The following is an 18,560-nucleotide window of genomic DNA, read 5'->3' as shown; positions in this document are numbered from 1 at the left end:
ACCTAGCAGTTGATAAAGAGGGTGGTGGACAGGGTACTTAATTGCAAATGCGATGGATTACACTGTCCACCAATCTAAGGCTCCGCCTGCCTTATTTAGAGACAGGTGGACCATCAGCTTTCTGTCAAGAGAGCCAGCGTTGGCTCTGTCAACGGGAAGCTACCCCTGAAGACCCAATGGAGCAAGTGCCATTTGAGTAAAGCCATCACACCGCCCACTATATTCAGAGTGGTGGTCTCCGCTTGTCGGTCACCACCCAGAAATACACAGTGGTGAGGAACAGAACAAAAATGATCTCCCCACGCCATGAGAGAAAACTCTGAGTAGCCTGGCAGGAAGTCATTCGTTTTTTGTTTTTCAATAACAAACTCCGACTTTATTTTTGAAAAACAAAAAGAAATGTTAAAAGTTTGGTGAGCGACCGTCAAAACTGATGGCGGCTATCCAACAAACATATTTCATCTTGAAGGGAACTAACCGTTTTGACGGTGTTTCCCTTAACACGAATTAGCAGGAGTTATTTTTCTGCTTGGGCTCCCCCCTCCCTCCTACAACGGTGTCTCCCAGCTGCAGCGTGAAGCGGAAAGACCTGCGGGACTCGCGATCCGCAGTCCGAGGACACACACCGGACCAGATGGCTGCCGTCACACTTGGCCCAAGTTGCAGGAGAAGGGGCAAGCGACCAGCTGCCTGAGAATGCCAGCAACCAGGAGGAGACGGAGGGCAGTAATCAAACCACCACGGACAGTGGCACCCAATAAATTATGCCAGAGGAATGACCTGCTGCCTGTTGCCAACCTGGCGACGGCAGGACCGAACAGTGGGACCAGCGATGCAGCAACAGGGGTGAGCATATTGGTACCATAGTGCAGGAATGCTTAAAATCAATGGCACCACTGTTGCATAAGGGGCTTGATGCACACGGGTTGGGGACAGCGGGATCTCAAACACAGGGTAAAGTATCTGGCTTACCTTGGCATTTCATAGACCCAGGCTGCACACAACAGGAGCGCTTGCGGGGACAGGTCGCGCAGGAGACACAGGGGGAACTAGGGTCCCCCATAGCAGCATGGGGCAGTGCAAGCACAGCAGGTAACCCAGCTACAACAGCCTTGGCTCAAGAAGCTTACACTAGGCCTTCACCTGGCCCGGCATCTATGACCATAAGGGCCACAGGGCTAGCAAGCCCTATCTTGCTGGCAGTAAAGGAAAGGATATAGAGAAAGGAATTTATTGACTATTTCTCACTGTTGGAGATCCAATTAGATGGCCTGGAACTGACAGTGTGTGACAAAAAAGACGAGGATAGAAGGGAAAGGAAAGAAAGACATTTTGATAACTGGCTTGACGCATTTAGATTAATGGCGTGCATAATTGTTGAGAAGTTCCCACGCTGCGCGGCTGACCTATGGTTATACGAGGCCTACATCCATGTGGCACAGAGGCAATTCCCTGGGAATGCATGGTTAGAATACGACAAAGGTTTCCGATTAAATATGCAGACACCTCCGGAAATGGAATGGAATGAGGAAGTTGTGGCTGGTTTTACACACAAAATGATGGTAGCTAAAGAGGTCAAGACATGGGCAGGGAAGAGCGAGCAGCCCTTTTGGGGTTCCTTTTACAAAGGGAAGGGCAAGTAATTTCATGAGCTCAAAGCATTTAACACATGGCAACCCTCACCCTCCAGCGAGCCAGCAGCAATATGCTGGAAATACGATTTCAATTAATGCACTTGGGGGCTTTGTGCAAATTCCAGCACATATGCTCCGCATGAGGCGGAGGACACCCAGCAGCAGGGTGCAGACGCAAGAAAGAGCACAGAGTGTACAAGAAAGAGAAGAAAAGAAAGCAGTGATTTAGTCAAGGAAGGAGTGGGGGGGGCAAAGGGAGTACACAACTAAAGGTTACCCAGGTCCCCCATCAACACTCAACAACACCGTAAGCTAGCCAACAAATATCACAACAAGACAGATGCCCCGGTACTAGTGCAAGGTTTTGAGGACGTTTTTTTTTATAGCATTTGAGGGCCCACTCCCACTCGGTGGTGCCAATAACTTTAAATCAACTCTACAACACCCGGAGGTAGTCCGCAAAAAAGCTAGAAAAAGAGACATCCTCAGGTAGGATAGAGGATCCCCTGCCTCCTCAGATGCAGAAGGGGTTGGTAATCTCTCCCCTAGGGGTTCTGCTTAACGATTTTAAAACGTGTGCCTTATTACTTTGTTCTCATACTTTCTAACTTTTGTGCTTTTAAAATACCAGACCCCTTCACAACAGTAACGCGCATTACGTGGGCGCCATACTGGAGGTAGGAAGGGTGGCGCTCTAGTAGCTGGACGCCTCCCGCCCTCCCAGGCTTCATAAACAGCGCGAGATCGCTCGCGCATTGACTCAAAGCTAGTCTTTCTCACCCCTGAGGCGGAAGCCGGGGGTTCTGCTTAACGATTTTAAAACGTGTGCCTTATTACTTTGTTCTCATACTTTCTAACTTTTGTGCTTTTAAAATACCAGACCCCTTCACAACAGTAACGCGCATTACGTGGGCGCCATACTGGAGGTAGGAAGGGTGGCGCTCTAGTAGCTGGACGCCTCCCGCCCTCCCAGGCTTCATAAACAGCGCGAGATCGCTCGCGCATTGACTCAAAGCTAGTCTTTCTCACCCCTGAGGCGGAAGCCGGGGGTTCTGCTTAACGATTTTAAAACGTGTGCCTTATTACTTTGTTCTCATACTTTCTAACTTTTGTGCTTTTAAAATACCAGACCCCTTCACAACAGTAACGCGCATTACGTGGGCGCCATACTGGAGGTAGGAAGGGTGGCGCTCTAGTAGCTGGACGCCTCCCGCCCTCCCAGGCTTCATAAACAGCGCGAGATCGCTCGCGCATTGACTCAAAGCTAGTCTTTCTCACCCCTGAGGCGGAAGCCGGGGGTTCTGCTTAACGATTTTAAAACGTGTGCCTTATTACTTTGTTCTCATACTTTCTAACTTTTGTGCTTTTAAAATACCAGACCCCTTCACAACAGTAACGCGCATTACGTGGGCGCCATACTGGAGGTAGGAAGGGTGGCGCTCTAGTAGCTAGACGCCTCCCACCCTCCTCTAAACTGGATAAAAACATACGCCCATTCCGTCCGCGCAGCGGGCGGGCGCAGCGGGCGCGCCGGAGGCGCGCCAGAGGCAAGCCCGTCTGCGCCCGTCCGCGCCTGTCCCGCGCCTAGCGCCATACCCCCTGCCCCGCTCAGTACTGAAAGGATCACTTACACGCCCGCTCAAATACGGATGTGGGAGGCAGGATATATGACATCTTGCGCCAAACACAATCCCGAGGATCTTCATGAAAAAACCGAAATTGGGTGTAGGGACTGTAAATCCTCTGTACCGCTTTTTAATAACAAATCCAGTCATTGTACTAACGATGCCAACAAAGCCCCTAAAATATCCATCTTTCTTGTTAACGCTCGCTCCCTGGCCTGTCACAGGCAAGACATAGCTGATCTAATAGTGGACCAGGCAATAGATATCCTTTTCGTAACGGAAACCTGGCTGGATGATTCATCCGAACCTGATCTACAAGTAGCAGTACCAGACGGCTACAAGGTGTCTAGGAGGGATAGGCAGGGGGAAAAAAGAGGAGGAGGCTTGGCAATTATTAGCCGAGATATCTTCCCAGTCAGAATCTCTCCCATGCCACTGCTAGCCTGTGAGTCGTTACAGTTTACTATCTACTTAAACCCCTCACACAACCTTAAAGGAGTACTTATATATAGACCTCCCGGTCCGCGCGCAGAGTTTCTCTCCTCTTTTACTTCTTGGATAGAACCACTGGCCATTGAAGACTATTTTATTGTATTGGGAGACCTAAACTTTCATTTAGATAAAACAGATGAAGCCGACACAAGCCCTTTTAGCCGAATGTCACACGTTGGGGCTACACCAACACATAAAGGCTCCCACCCACGAAGCTGGACACACTTTGGATGCGATATTTTCTAACATTAATGAGTTGGAGGTTTCCAACATATTACCTTTGACATGGACAGACCATCATGCCATAGGCTGTTGCCTACCGAGCAAACGAATCAACATTGCTAAACAGCCTTCCTCTCAGGACAAATTTAGAGTATGGAAGGACATCAACTATGATACATTCAGGAAGTCTCTGACCACTACTCGCCCCGAAACCCAGCCTAATCCTACTGAAGCAGTAGATCAGTTTCTGAACTGGGTGGGCAATGCAATTGAAAAACATGCCCCCCTAAAAACTATTTCGAAAAACAGACAAGTGCCATCTGCACCGTGGTATTCAGAGACACTTAGAAAACAAAAACAAATCTGCAGACATGAGGAAAAAATATGGCGAAAAACCTATGACATTATGAGTAAAGCCAAGTATAAAAATGAATTAGCAATTTACAAAAACATGATTCATGAGGAAAAAAAAAGATATTTTGAGCAACAAATCGAAAAGTCGAAAAATTCAAGTCGACAGCTATTCGAAGTAGTCAAGACATTGTCAGGAAGAGCGCCCGACCTGAGTCCCCCCCAAACACAGGAATTTTGCAACAATCTGGCAAGTTTCTTTTATTCAAAAGTTAATGACATCTATTCCGAATTCTCGGTGATTGCTCCTAACACCATGCAACTAAAACAACCAAAAAAAATCCCGGATTGTTCATTTGCTAAATTCAGGGACGTAACGAAGGAAGAGATAACGGATATAATGAGACAGGTAAAAACCGGCTCTTCCTTAGATCCTTGCCCCCCAAAAATTTTTATTCCAGTTACAGACCTGATAAGTGAAGCTATCACTCCAATATGTAACGCTATGTTCCATGCTGGCATCTTCCCAGATAAGCTAAAAAATACTTTACTGAAACCCCTCCTTAAAAAAAGTGGATTAGAGAAAACAACTCTCAAAAACTATAGACCCATCGCTAGCCTGCCTTTTCTGGCCAAAGTTGTGGAAAGAGCTATGAATAGCCAATTGGCTGAGTATATAGAACAGAATAATCTCCTGGACGAGTCCCAGTTCGGATTTCGTAAACTCCATGGAACTGAGACCGCTCTTATAAAAGCTGCCGATGATATAAGAACCATCAGGGACCAGGGAGGAACAGCGATCCTGATCCTACTGGATCTCTCGGCAGCCTTCGACACGGTCAATCATACAGTTCTGATTGACCGTGTCGAGGAGATGGGCATTTGCTCAACGGCCAAAGAGCTTTTAGCCTCTTTCCTCTCGAATAGGACGCAGGCAGTGACTTTGGGCGCATTTCAATCCACCGAACTCGCCCTCCCATGCGGCGTTCCGCAGGGCTCATCCCTAAGTCCGACACTCTTTAACATCTATGTGTCGGACTTAGCTAGGGTAATTAAGACCTACCGGATGAGCCTTACATCTTACGCCGACGACACCCAATTGGTGATCGCGATCAAGAACGACGGCGAAGAAGTATCTGCCAGCTTCCAGGAAGGTATGATAGCCATTAAGGATTGGATGGCCGAGAATTGTTTGCGCCTCAACTCCGACAAAACGGAGGTTATGATCTTCGGAAAATTATCCCCACACTGGTCTAATAAGTGGTGGCCATCCTCGCTCGGAGCCCCCCCAGAGCCGGTACACAAAGTCAGAAATCTGGGAGTTGTCTTTGACGACAACCTTAGTTTCATCAACCATGCCAACCAGGTAGCCTCCTCTGCTTTTTACAAGCTTAAGATCATCAGGAAAATATTGCCATTTTTACCCGAGAGTACAAGGAAAACAGTGGTGACTTCTTTAGTACTCTCGTCCCTCGACTACTGTAATGGGCTCTTTGTAAATGCGCAGGCAAAGGTGGTAGCCAAATTGCAGCTCATTCAAAACGCTGCGGCAAGGCTGCTAGCACGCATCCCCAGATTCCAGTCGACCAAACAGGCAATAAGAAACTTGCATTGGTTAACTGTGAGGAATCGCATCAGATTCAAGACCTTGTGTCTCACGTATAAAGCCCTCAAAGGTCAAGGCCCAGCGTTTCTTAAACAGAAACTATGTTACTATCTTCCGAAAAGACCGCTCCGATCGGAACAGAGACTTCTTCTGGTGGTGCCTCGCACCAGGACTGTTAAATGGGGCGATCGATGCTTCATAAACTCCGCAGCCAAACTCTGGAACACGCTTCCAATGGAACTAAAATTGGCACCCTCACTGATCCAATTCAGAAAACTTGTGAAAACATGGTTATTTGACCAATAACTGTCCAATATCTCTCCTCATAAGGTAGATTGCTTGATTAACTGAGATTGCCAGCTTAAGTCGCAGCGCCGAGACACCCACGGGTATTTGTCGCGCTTTAGAAATGTTTAAAATAAATAAATAAAAATATTTCTCAAGATAGAACCAGGACAGTTCCGACTAATTCACCACCTCTCATTTCCTGAGGAGACATCAGTAAATGACGGAATCAGTGCCGAAGCTTGCTCCGTAGGTTACGCTACAGTTGACGATGCCATCAACTTAGTTGGGTCTTCAGGCCAAGGGGCCCTCATAGCGAAAGCAGACATAGAATCAGCTTTCCGCCTCCTCTCAGTGCATCCTTCAAGCTTCCACCTTTTGGGGTTCTAGTGGGAAGGGGCCCTATACATTGATAAAGCTATGCCCATGGGGTGTGCAGTATCCTGCGGGTACTTAGAACAATTTAGCACCTTTCTGGAATGGGCCCTGCATGACAGTCATCCCACGGGGGCTGAACTCCGCTACCTAGATGACTTTTTGTTCACAGGCCCCTCTGAGTCTGCAGAGTGCGGTGACACTCTGGTGGCATTCCAAATGTTAGCAGGGGAATTCGGGATACCGCTGGTGGCAGAAAAGACAGTAGGTCCTGCGACAAAAATCAAATTCCTGGGAATAGAACTAGACTCAGTGGCAGGAACATCCAGACTACCCGGGGAAAAAGTGAAGGAGCTCAGGGAGGAGATATGGGGCCCGCTGCGGATGTGAAAAGACAATGCTCCACAGCCTCCAGCGGTTGATTTCGCAGCCAGGGTCATCCCCGTGGGCAGTGTTTTTGCCAGGCGTTTAACTCAGCTAACAGCAGGGCTCACCCACAAACATCATCACGTCAGGCTGGGGGTAGGGGTCAAGTGGGATCTGCCAGAGATAGTGACAGCCAAACAGATAGCCATGTTCATGGACGCAGTGGGCAGCACAGGTTTTGGGGCAATCCTGGGCAACAAATGGTTCGCAAGCCAATGGCCCAGCAAATGGCACAAACAGGGCATCACCAACAAAATCATATTTCTTGAACTGTGCCCTATTGGTTTAGCCCTAACAGTCTGGAAGCAGGAATTGAGGAATATGAAGCTGACGCTGTGGTCAGACAACAAAGGGGTGGTACAAGCAATCAATAGAGGCTCAGCCAGGTGCCCAGATATACTGAGATGAATGCGCCAATTGGTTAAATTGCAGTTGAAGGGTAATGTAGAACTGAAAGGCACAGCACATACCAGGGGTTGTGAATGCAGTGGCGGATGCCCTTTCACGAGCACAGATGAGCAGATTCAGGGAATTGGCCCTGGGGCGGAGCAGGTAATGACCCCCTTTCCAGTTCAGCTTTGGGACCTGGCGGGATAGACTTGTCAGAGCTAGTCAACCAATCCCGCGCCCCGGAAGCGGCCAGCTGCTACAAAAGATATGCAGGGACAGTGATGCGAATAGGAGGAATCCAAACACTGTGAAACATGGACGACACAAAAAGGGCAGTTGAGCGGTTCATCCAGTGGGCATTCACCAGCAAAAGGTCCAGAAAATGGGCACAGACCCATCTGTCCGCTGTGGCTTAATATGTAAAGATTTGTGCTGGCTAGGAACCCATGGCCTCCCACTACATCAAAGCAGCAATGAGGGGTTGGAAGCGCACAGAGGGTGTAGGGACAGACAGAAGGTGACTCATAGACTTCTCGAGATTGGGTCAGCTCATTGACCCACTTGGGGCTATAACAAGGGACATCTCTGAGCTCTATCTTTTTAATTTCAAATGTATTTTATTGGGTATTGCAGCAGGTTGAAAAGTAGACATCATATCACATTTTACAGGCGGACGGCATGTATAGCGGACGGGACAGACCAACATGTCTTCCCTAAAGAGGAACAACCATTTAATACAGACATGCCAGGTGGCTATAATGACATCAGTAATGCATATGACTCGCGATGCATGTGAATGAAGTAAGAAGAAAAACAAGAACCAATAACTCCCATCCCACCCTCTAACCCCCCCCCCCATCCCGCCCCCACCCCGCCCAGTGTGCCATGTGGTGTCATGCGGATCATCAACGGGCCAAAGAAGCCCAATATCAATTCCCGGAGGGTCAGCGGGGGCTATTTGTGGCATCGGTGAGACGCAGAAGTCTAAGATATTTGGGGCACGTAACTTCGTTAAATTCCCTGGATAGGAGGGTCAGCAAGGGAAGCCATGTTTTGCGGAATGCATCTGTTGAGTTGGTGAGGGTGGCCTGAATGCGCTCCATTCCCAGGGTATACCAGAGCTTGTGTAGCCAACCCGTGTGGGACGGTTTAGTTGTGGAACCCCATAGGGAGAGTATGTGCTGTGTAGCGGCTTGTATGGCGATTCCCATTTGCCGGCCTTTTAACGACTTCATGGGGAAGGTCAGCAGGTTGGGCAAGCCTAGCAGTGTGTATGCCGGGAATCTCGGTATTTCGGTCTCAAATATGGAGTCTATATCATCCAGGACCACTTTCCAGTAGTCCCCAAGTTCCGAGCAGTCCCACAGCAGGTGAGTCAGGGTGCCTTTCTCCCCACATCCCCTCCAACACAGCTCGCTACGCGCTGGGTTCCCTTTGTGTAAGCGGACTGGGGTGAGATGCCAGTACATGGCGAGTTTTACTGCTGTTTCCCTCGCCGCTGTGTTGCGTGTAGTGTGGTAAGCCCTATAATAAATGAAGCCCCACTCCTTAAATGTCAAGGACCTGCCCAGTTCAGTCTCCCATCTTTTCTGACTCGGTGTTTTAACCGGAGTGAACGGTGGTGCGAGTAGTTTGTATAATTCAGAGATGAGATGTTTATCTGTGTCTTTAGTGAGGAGCCACTTCTCAAATGGCGACATGGGGCGGCCCACTAAGGCAGCGGTGTCCGGGGTTGTAAGCCAGTGTCTAAGTTGGAAGTATTGGAAGAGGTGAGGATGTATTATATCGAACCCTTGTTTGATGTCAGTGAATGAAAGGAATCCCCGATGATCAAAGAGGTCACCCGCAGCTCGACATGTCGTGTTTCGCCATTGGGAAAAGGTGCCAGCTCCAACTCCCGGGGGGAAATCAGGGTTGTCCAGAATGGGAGTGAATGGGGAGGGGAAAGTGGTGAGATTATGTGTAAGTGCTACCCTATCCCATATTTGCATGGTCGTTCGTGTGATAGGAGACCGCAGCATATATCGTGGCCGATGTTGCCTCGCGAGGAAGGGGATCCGCCATAACGGTGATTGTGCCATTGCCCTGTCTTGGAAGAGCCATCTCTTCTCTGATTCATGTCTGTGCCATTCTACCAAGTAACGGAGTTGAGAGGCCTGAAAGTATTGCATGAGGTTGGGGACACCTAGACCCCCATCGTCAATGCTTTTGTATGCCAGTTGTTTGTGGATCCGTGCCCGTTTGCCGTCCCAAACGAAGGCTAGCAGGATGTCCTGCAGGGTTTTCAGGGTGCCCGCCGGGGGCATGATCGGGATAGTCTGGAATATATACAAAATCCGTGGCAGGATCGACATTTTTACCGCCACCACTCTCCCTAGTAGGGAAAGGGGTTGTTTGGTCCATCTTGCCAGGTCTGCCCGGATTTGGGCAGTGAGAGCGGTGTAGTTAGTCGACACTGTGAGATCTGTTGAAGACGTCAGGGTAATTCCCAAATATGGTATTTGGGTGGCCAGCTGGAGGCCACTTCCTTGCCCAATAGTGGGAGCATGTGGGCGCGCATTCTTGCCTAATGGCAGGATTAGGGACTTGTCTATGTTGATTCGGAAGCCCGATACCTCGCCGAACGAAGCCAGTTCATTCATAAAATTGGGTATAGAGTTGGTAGGCTGGTCTAGGGCAGCTATTACGTCGTCAGCATATAGACTGATGGTATGGGGTTCGTGTCCAAAGTTGACGCCATGAATGGGCGGGTTATCCCGGATCCTCTGTGCCAACGGCTCAATATACATGGCAAAGAGAAGAGGGGAGAGAGGACACCCCTGTCTGGTGCCTCGTTGGATTTCGAAAGGATCGGAGCGCAAGCCTCCCAGGCGAACCCTCGCTTGTGGGTGATGGTAACAGCTTGCTACCCGAGCGCAGAAGCGGTCGCCCAATCCGAAACAACGCAAGACTTGTAGTAAGTAATCCCAATTTACGCGGTCGAATGCCTTTTCGGCATCAATGGCCAGGAGCGCGGAGTCCGAGGATTGGTAATGTGATTTGTCTATGAGGTGTAGCACTCTCTTTGTATTGTCACTACACTGTCGGTTGGGCACGAAACCGGATTGGTCCGGCTCTAGAATACCGGGGAGGCAAGGGCCGAGGCGTGAGGCAAGGACGCCCGTAAATAATTTCAGATCGAGATTTAATAATGAAATGCTAGATGGCTGCCGTGGGGAAGGCTGTGTAGGCAGCTAGCTCCCTCGCTCCTGGCGTTCTATCGTGAAGAGAAGGAGAAACTTAGCTATTCTCCGTGTTTAATCGCTCAAGAGCCGACTATGGGATCCTTTGCCAATTCTGCAGATTATTTCAACTAGCGGGTTCATCTTACCTGACGGTGGAACACGTTGGTTGGTTCCGGCCGGCTGCTGCCACTGCCGCTGCCCGTAGAGGCTGCCCCGGGCCGGGCTGCTCAGAGACGGAGACAGAGCTGCGCGGAGCCTGAGAGGCGTTTACTATTTCCGGAATTGTACACGGAGCTCCGCAGCAGCAGAGAGGCGTCAACCGTTTCCTGGGAGGACTCTGGCATCGGTGAGATCGTTTGGTGATTGACGCTGACTTTACCGGTGTTTGACCCGTGCAGGATAGACAGAGCCACGGAGGCAGAGCGCGCCAAACCGGAGGAGAGATAATCGCACCGCGCTATACTAGCATATAGCAACAACAAACTGCTACAAACTATCCCTGCGACAGGCGGAGTTCACGAATGTTACTAAATTTCCTCGAGTTCCATCGGCGGTCCCCGCTGTGGCGTGCTACACTTTGTCTGTGTTGGGCACAGAGTAGCGTTTTTCCTGGCAGAGGTGGTTCACGGAAGAAAAAGAGGACGCCACTTCCACTCTCTATTGCCACACGCAGCAACAAGAAAAACGGCCCTGGGTCCAATTTGAAAGACGTGGAGCAAGAGAACGAGGAGATCGAGATGGCAGAGGCAACACCACTGATCCCTGGTAAAACCACTACAAAACAGGGTAAGAACCCTAACAAGGGGGCCGCTATTAAATCTAATGAAATACCTGGCATGAAAAGCTCTGCGCTACAAACATTACCAGACTTGTTTGAAAAGCATGCTGCAAAAAAGAAAATAATTGATAATGGTAATGATAATCAAAGTACTGATATGACTGTAACACAATCCTCTAATCAACCATCTGCAAGTGGTGATAATCAGAATAATTCTAATAATCCCTCAACTTTGATATCAACTCTGATACCGACTGATTCTCTGAGGAAGGGTATTATGGGAATTGCAGTTCCAGTTCCAGGTGGAGCTATCACCAATCGAGCATGCTCTCTCCCATCGTTATCATTATTATCAGATGATTTACTAAGTGATTCACGAAATGAAAAAGAAACTACTGTGCAGCAACATAATCAGGAGCTCCCTGAAAATTTTTACTCCTTGTCAGAACTCTCATCCGATGAAGCGACAGGTTTAAATAAAGACTGGGCAGACTTTAGCTGTGAGAGCCTATCTTCTGAGGGTGAGATTAGAATGAGCCCTGATAATACCAATGCGGCTACTATCATTAAAAAGAAGTTGAGGAAGAAGAGATCTCTTCGTGCAGCGAGTAAAGAGACCATTCCCAATTCACCAAACGACGCGAACTCCCTATCTCCTAACCTAATATCTATTGCTTCTGCTGCTAATGATACTTCGGGGCCTAGCCATAACGCTATACCTGATCCAACTCTGCCACAAGATAACAACGAAGAGATCACATTGAAAACAATATTTGACACCATGATGAATCATAGGGCAGAAAGTAAGGCCGAGAATCAACGCACGCAAATGACATGTGCCAAAGTTAAAAACGCAGTACGACGTGCACTTAAACTATGTTCAGAGACCGCTGACAGGGTCACTGAAGCAGAGGCCAGGATATTTTTTTTTTTTTTTTTTGAAATATATTTTTATTGCAGGAATCAGGAAACTGTTACAAATATGACCAGCATCAAAAATACACTGAAATCAATCGACTGCATCCCGTCCACCCCCCGCAGCACGTTTTTATACATTAACATCCAGCCCACAGTTCAAAAGTCGGGCAATAAAATCCAGTGGGGGTTCAGCAGGAGCGAAAGGCTGGTCCGGATAATCCACTGTCCGTCATCTGCTTTTCTAAACAAGCCCCCAAACCCAAAAGAAAGTCCCACCCACAAAACACTAACTTGCAAAGAAATCCCTCCCCCACCCAACCCCGCCATCAGTGTATGGTAGCAACCGCAATAGGATTCGTGAGAGGACCCAAGATGAGCGTATCAGTAACAGAAAACACCATCGCCTATCGGGACTCAGGGCGCGCTGCTATCTCACTATCAGAGTCGCTGGGGGCGCAATAGTCTCTGAGGGCCTGCACTAGTGTCTCCCATTCCAGCGCTGTCTCCTGTGCTCGTTCGTTACGTTGTCTCCCAGCCAGTTGATATCTCAGCGTGCTTTCCCCCGCCGCCCACTTCAATAGTTCGCTATGCCATCTGCTCCCGGTCGGACCAGCTCGTGCCTTCCAGTTCCTGGTCACCTCTCGTTTGGCCAAGAGAAGCCCTAAATCAATAAATTTACTGGAAATTTTGTTTTTGGGGGTATGTGGAAACCAATGCAACAGACCCACCGCCGCATCAACCGATAGGGGTCTCCCCGTCACCTCCGTCAGGGTCTTCTCCACCTCCACCCAGTAGGAGGATAGACCCGGGCAGGCCCACAACATATGGAGGAGGTCTGCCTCTGGCGCCGGGCATCTGGGGCAGGCTGCCGAGCCCGTAGCGAAATATTGTTGGATTTTCGCCGGGGTCAGGTATGCCCGATGGAGTACATAATAGTGGACCAACTGAAAACGGGCGTGACGCGTCCCCTTCCAAGCTCGCCGCACGAGCTGAGACCAGGTCGCTTCCGGGATTTCCTTGCCTATGTCTGCCTCCCAACGGGCCTTGAGGGTCGTAAGGGGGGTCAACCCTTCATTGATCAATCTACCGTAGAGGCAGGTGACCGCCTTCACCGTGCCCGCAGACATCATGACGTATTGGCACACCGGAGACGTAGGAGGTTCCTCCTGTCCGCCTTTCCAATGCGCCTGGATCGCCCGGACCAGGGCCGAGTGCAACAGGAAGTCCCCTGGGGGAATCTCGAAGCGGTCAATGAGCTCCTGGAAAGGCAAGAGTACCCCGGCCTCATAAAGATCCCCCACCAACTGCAACCCCGCGTCCTCCCAGTCCGCCAATCGTGACCAATCCCCGCCATGGGGCAACGCCGTCAGCATCCCCAATGGTATTTCCGGCGCATACGGTATTCGGAGTTGGCCCCTGGCGTGAGCCCGGTTCCAACACAGGCGAATGGTCTTTTCCTCCAACGTCAGGTCCTGTAGGGTCAAACGTTGGCGTAGAGCTATGAAAGATAGGACATGCCTGGCCATCCCTGTACCTCTCCTGTCCTCCGGGCCTCGGAATTCCCTGGCAACCTCCTGGGTGAAGGTCTGGAGCTGCGCCGCCAGATAGTATTTCTCGAAATCCGGCACCGCAAGTCCACCCTCGGCTTTCGGCCTCATCAGGGTCTTAAGGGCCACTCTACGGCGGCCCGAGCCCCAAAGGAATCCGGTCATCGTCGACCGTAGGAGCCTAAACGTGGCTGGCGGGATCCAAACTGGCAGCGCCCGGAAATAGTATAGCAGTCGGGGGAGAGCCACCATTTTGAGGAGGGCGACCCGCCCCGCCAACGAAAGCGGCAGTGTAGCCCAGAAGTCCATATTCCCCCGTAGAGCTCGACTGCATCTGGCGATGTTTCCGTCCAGGAGGTCAGATGGATCATGATAAATGTACACCCCCAGATATCTGAAACAGTCAGGTTCCCATCTAAGTCCTCCATTGAGGACTGGACTAGGGGTGCCTCTACGGACCGGGAAGAGGCATGTCTTGGTCCAATTTACCTGTAGGCCCGAGACCGCCCCGAACGCCGTGAGCGCCGTCTTAGCTCCATGTAGGGCCTCGACTGGGTCCTCAAGGAAGAGTAATAGGTCGTCGGCATATAACGAAACATGGTGCGGGCCCGAAGGGGTCCAGAAACCACTGTAATGCGCCCCCGACCGGAGTAGCACTGCGAGGGGCTCCACCGCCAGCGCAAAGAGAAGTGGGGATAACGAACAGCCCTGTCTCGTGCCCCTTTCTACTGGGTACTGTGAGGAAATTAATGGGCCCGCCCGAACCCTGGCCGACACGGAGGCGTACAAGACCGCGGTCCATCTGATGAAGCCCTCACCGAGGCCAAACCGTCGCAACACCGTGTGTAGGTAGTCCCATTCCAGGCTATCAAACGCCTTCTCTAAGTCCACCGACAGGACCACTGGGCACGGAGCATCCATTAGCGGCTCACCCAGCAAGCGGAACAACCTACGGATGTTCATTGTTGTATTGCGCTTGGGGATGAACCCGGCCTGGGCCTCATGCACTAGGGAGGCCATGTGGCCAACTAGTCTCGAGGCCAGGATGCTGCTCAGAATCTTATAATCGACCGTCAGCATCGATAAGGGCCGGTAGGATGCCGGATCGGTTGAGTCTCGCCCCGGCTTGAGGAGGGGAACCACCAGGGCCTCACGCATCGAGCCAGGCAGTCGGCCAAGCCTCTTCGCCTCTCTATAAACAATCACCAGTCTCGGAGCCAGAAGGTCGGCATAGGTCGCATAAAATTCCACAGGAAGACCGTCTAGTCCTGGGGTCTTGTTCCGCGCCATCCTTTTGATGGCGCTGCGGATCTCCCCCAGTTCAATATCGGAACCTAGGGCTTTCGCCACATCAGGCTCCACCACCGGGAGCTCTAGGGGTCCCAAATAGTCCTCAAGAAGGTCGGGGTCTTTGGCAGCACGACTGCGATACAACTGATCGTAGTAGTGCCGGTAGCAGCCTAGAATCTCCGGTTGAGTGTGCACCATGGTCCCATTCGCCATACGCATGGATGTCGTCAGTGAGGTCTGGCGCGTAGGGTTAGCCAGCCATGCCAGCAATGCACTCGATTTATCCCCTTCTGCAAGGGACCGAACCGTATAGGCCTTGTAGTCGAAGCAGCGCAGCCGCTCGACCTCAGCCGCCACCGCCTCCTTCGCCTCCGCCGTGCGTCCCTGGAGTTCAGGGTGCCCGGGGCGGCGGAGTTCCAACTCCCGAAGCTTCCGATCGGCCACCTCCAAGTCATCGAGGATAACCCGCCTCATACCTACCTTCTTGGTGATGCAATAACCCCTCACCACCACCTTAAAAGCGTCCCATTCCAGCGCTCTCGAGCTCGCAGAGCCCCCGTTGGACGCGAAATACTCCTCGATCTTATCACCTAAGTCCGCTCTGAAGACAATGTCCTCGAGTATCTCAGGGCGTAACTTCCAGGTGGGCACCGCCGGCGCCCCCGGAAACCAGCGAAGGGCCAGCAGGAGGGGGTTATGGTCCGAGATGGTCCTAGTCAAGTATTCGGAACGGATGGCCGCTGAAACCAGTTCAGTCGAGCCAAGAAACCCGTCCAGCCGAACGTGCAACTCGTGAAGGCCCGAAAAATAGGAGTAATCTCTAGTGTCGGGGTGTTGCGCTCTCCAAATATCCGTCAAACCCCACCGTGTCTGCCAGTCTCTACGGCCCTTGGCCACGCGGCGGACCGGAGAATCAGGGAGGGGCGGGTGCGAGCGATCGGTCTCCACATCCACCACTGAATTGAAGTCCCCACCGAGCAGGAGGGGCCCCGTGAAAAAGTGGGCTAGTGAGCCCGATAACCTAGAAAGGAAGGCAATCTGGTCCATGTTAGGTGCGTAAACACAGCAAACGTTCAGGTCCCTCCCCCCCAGAGTACCAGAGATGGCCACGTAACGCCCCTCGGGATCTACCACTGAGTTTGTGACCTGGAAGGGAACCCCAGCCCGGATCCAGATTAGCGCCCCCCTGGCATACGCTGAGTACGACGTGTAGAAGACCTGTCCCCTCCATCTACGCTGTAGCGCCGCCCCTTCCGCCTTGTTCAGATGGGTCTCCTGCAGTAGCGCCATTTGTATTCCCCTACGCACTAAATAAGCGTGGACTTTGTGCCGCCTAGACATGGTATGAAGCCCCCGCACGTTCCAAGTAATACACTTCACATTAGCAACGTCAGCCATTGTCCCATACTGTGCGTGCAAAGTCTCCCCATCTGGGTCTCAACAATAGGCAAACAACAATCCCCCCAACACTGATGGCGGCCATATCCCCCAACCAAAACTCAACAAATCTTACGTTACCCAAACCCCTGCCCACCCTCCCCAGAACAGGACCCAAATAACTCCATCTAGTTCCCATCCAAACCATGCCCTCAAGAAACCCCCTCGTCCCAAACTAATCCTACAGTCGCCACCGTAGGAAGGCCTTAAGGGCCAGGTGCGGGCTGGGCGGTGGCAGTGGGCCCTCGATGCCCTAGCTGCCAGGACTAAAGCAAGCCCTAAACAGTAACGGAAACCCTCGGGGCAAAGGCAGGGCACCCCACCCCCCGCTTCTCCTGTGATCATGTTGAACCATCGGCCCCCTCCACCCCCGCTACGGGCCCCCACCCAAAAGGATACAGCTCACCCCGTCAACCCTGTCCATCAAGAAGGTCCTCAACCGATTTTGGTGTAATCACCGGTGTGCCGGTACTATCTGTCACCGAGTTCTCCGAGTCCGTCGATGCCCCCTCGTCACCAGGGTTCTCTTCTTCTGCTATGGCATCCTCTCGTGACCCAGACAGGGCAGACAACACCTCCAATACACCTTTCCGCTCCGTCGATGTCTCTGCAGTAGTAGGGCCGCCTGAACGGCCCCGGCGACTCCGCACCCTCGTGGACCGCCGTCGCTGTCCCGGCTCCGCAGTTGTCTGAGATGTGGAGGCGAAGCCATTTTTCCCAGCTCTATAAAGTTCAAGCCAGTTACAGGCATCCTCCGGGGTATCAAAAAACTGAGTCTTGTCATCTACAATGACGCGGAGCCTTGCAGGAAATAGGAGCGAGTATTGAATGCCCTCGCTCCGGAGCTCGCGCTTGTTCGCCAAGAATGAGTACCGCCTACGTTGGGTTTCATAGGTGTAGTCCGGGAAGATGTTCACCTGGCTGTTCTCCACCTTGAAAGGGCCATTATGTCTAGCGGCATTGAGGATGAGGTCCCTGTCGCGAAAATGTAGGAGGCGCGCCACCACCGGGCGCGGCGCCCGGCCCAGTTGCGGTGGCCGTGCTGGGACTCTATGAGCCCGTTCAAGGGTGTAGAAAGAGGATAGGCCCTCCGGGGCTACCGTGTCTCGGAGCCAGGCCTCCAAGTAGGCCACCATGTCGCCATCCTCGATCTTCTCCGGAAGGCCTACCACTCGGATGTTGTTGCGCCTGTTACGGCCTTCCGCATCCTCCGCTCGCTGTTCCAGGGCAGAAATCCGGGTTAGAGCATCTTTCATTGCCGCGGCCAGGGTTCGCTGCGCCGGCTCCAAGGTTTTCACCGAGCCTTCTACTTCTTTGACCCTGTCCGATAGCTTGCCATGATCCGCCCTGAGGAGGCCCAGACTCGTCGCCACCTGGGCAATGTCCTGCTGAAGGGCCGAGCGTGTGGTCGCAATCGCTTCCAGGACGCGATCAAACTGTTGCTGCAGCGGTGCGCCACCAGTGTCCCCCGGGTTGCCGCTGCCCTCCTTGTCTGGGGTCTCCGAGTCAGAGGCGGCCGGGGTGGGCCCCTTGGCCCCTCTCGGCTTCCCCATATCGCGGGAAGCGCACAGTGTGGGCTCAGATAAAGGTGCCACCGAGTGCAGGCGCCGACTATAACTCTCCCGAATGGAGGCCCTCGGGATAAAGGCCGGTGATCCTCTTCTCCAGGGCCAGGTGGATCTCCACAGGTTCGGCTCGCGCCACCACCGTGTCGTCTGAGAGCGCTGAGGAGGAGGCGGAGACACTCGGCGCCAGGCCGGGCAGGTCCGTCTGGTTGACGAGGATCCGGAACGAGGGCCACCCACACCTCCAGAGACTTTGTGGCACCAGGGGGTTATGCTTCCCATGGGATCGGGACGATCGGGGGATGCAGCCAAGCGCCGCGTCGGGGGTCGTCACCACCGCCGGGACCTCCAGGCGTCCGCGTGCCGGGGTTTACTATGGTAGGAGCTTCCGATCG

At 52.0% G+C, this 18,560-nt stretch overlaps 1 protein-coding gene across 8 annotated transcripts in view; it reads left to right on the top strand.

The window, feature by feature from the left end:
• Positions 1–18,560, top strand: part of LOC147672952 (glycogenin-1-like) — a 261,253-nt gene that overhangs the window by 108,934 nt on the left and 133,759 nt on the right. The gene's annotated exons all lie outside the window — the stretch shown is intronic.

The sequence above is a fragment of the Lissotriton vulgaris genome (assembly GCF_964263255.1).
Source record: "Lissotriton vulgaris chromosome 8 unlocalized genomic scaffold, aLisVul1.2 SUPER_8_unloc_1, whole genome shotgun sequence".
Classification (NCBI taxonomy): Eukaryota; Metazoa; Chordata; class Amphibia; order Caudata; family Salamandridae; genus Lissotriton; species Lissotriton vulgaris.
This window is presented reverse-complemented; position numbering and strand designations above follow the sequence as displayed.